Source organism: Austrofundulus limnaeus, unplaced genomic scaffold (genome assembly GCF_001266775.1).
Source record: "Austrofundulus limnaeus strain Quisiro unplaced genomic scaffold, Austrofundulus_limnaeus-1.0 Scaffold536, whole genome shotgun sequence".
NCBI lineage: Eukaryota > Metazoa > Chordata > Actinopteri > Cyprinodontiformes > Rivulidae > Austrofundulus > Austrofundulus limnaeus.
The window spans coordinates 215888-217487 of NW_013952938.1; positions in this window are offsets into that span (position 1 = coordinate 215888).

Sequence of the window (1600 nt, forward strand, 5' to 3'; positions counted from 1 at the left end):
CTCCTCCTCCTCATCTTCACAGATTCTTTAAACACATTAATAAATTAGTTAATGCTCAGAGGATGTGTTGGAAATTAATTTAAGCTACTACCACACTAAATAACAGCTGCAACAACAAAACGTTTTCTAACTTTCAGCAAAACCAAAAGCAAAAACATCAAACTCAATCTTCTAAGTTATGACATTAATATTTATTTTACGAATTTATGAAAAATTACGTAACACCACGGGTTAAAAGGTAAAACATGTTATTACGGCGCCATCTGGTGGACACTGAGTAGATCTGTAAATCTGAAAATGTGTTGAAGCCAAAAAGAAAAAGGTTTTATTTAGTAAAACATTGACTTACGAATTACTTAAGACAAATTATTTCTATCAGAATGCTTAATGTGAATGAACTTTTTTAAAAGTTTCTATGAAATCAGCAGTTTTAATGATACTGCTTTTATCTTTTGGCTGGCATTTCAGTATTTTTACCCCAAAACATTTTAGTTTCATTAAAACTTTATTTAACCAGATAAAAACCCACTGAGATCAAGACCTCTTTCACAAGGTGGCCTGGCCAAGATAGGCAGCAGCACACGTCACAAAAAAACAAAAAAAATTACAAAGTATACATTAAAACAGCCAACAATAATAAAAGACAGTGTTATGACATTAAATTATCATTATCATCATTAAATGATAATGATAAAATTATGGACATTTTAATTATTGGACACCTCATAAGGAAAAAAACATGTTTCCGCCCGGTTTCGAACCGGGGACCTTTCGCGTGTKAGGCGAACGTGATAACCACTACACTACGGAAACTGACATGTTTAAAGGAGGAGGAGTGAAAGTTTTCAAAGCCAGTATATGTCAAATAATGTTGACAGTTTAGATGTTGACTACTGCACAGGACTCGGTTGCAGCGACTCTGCTCCACCTGAGAATATATTTAAGTTTTTAAACCTCTTAACATTTCCTATTCATTCTCTATGGTGGTTCTTAACACAGCAGATGTAATGCACTGTTTGACCACCGACTTGATTTTGGGGGCGCTGTTTCCTGTCATCTCTGTTGTTACAGTAAGAAAGAGCTTTAGGCTGTTTTTATTGACAGATATCGAAGCAACTGTAGTAGAGTTTTTAATTTAATTGACGGATTTTAAGCAGATTTATTTATTTATTGGTCCTTTTATATATTTCATCTTTAATCATGACAGTTTCAGTCCTCCGTACAGCACCTGTCAGAGACGTGTCTCCATCTAGTGGACACTGAGCAGAAAACATTGTTTTTAATCGACTTTACATTAAAAATGTATTTTTATGAGCTGTTGTTTATTATTTTTGTTATGATTAAATACATTTCCAGGCAAATTAAATCACTGTACTATAATGTCTCAAGACAAACACAACTCTGTATAAACAACAGAAACAAATTAGATGACAACCTGAAATCTATTGTTTTCACACACAAACTACATTTCTGCWATCTTTCACCATCAACAGCTTTCTGCAAAGACTTCAAAGTAATTTGGTCTTTTTTGTAGCAATAATAGCAAAAAAAAATAAAGATAAAAACGTGTTTCCGCCCGGTTTCAAACCGGGGACCTTTC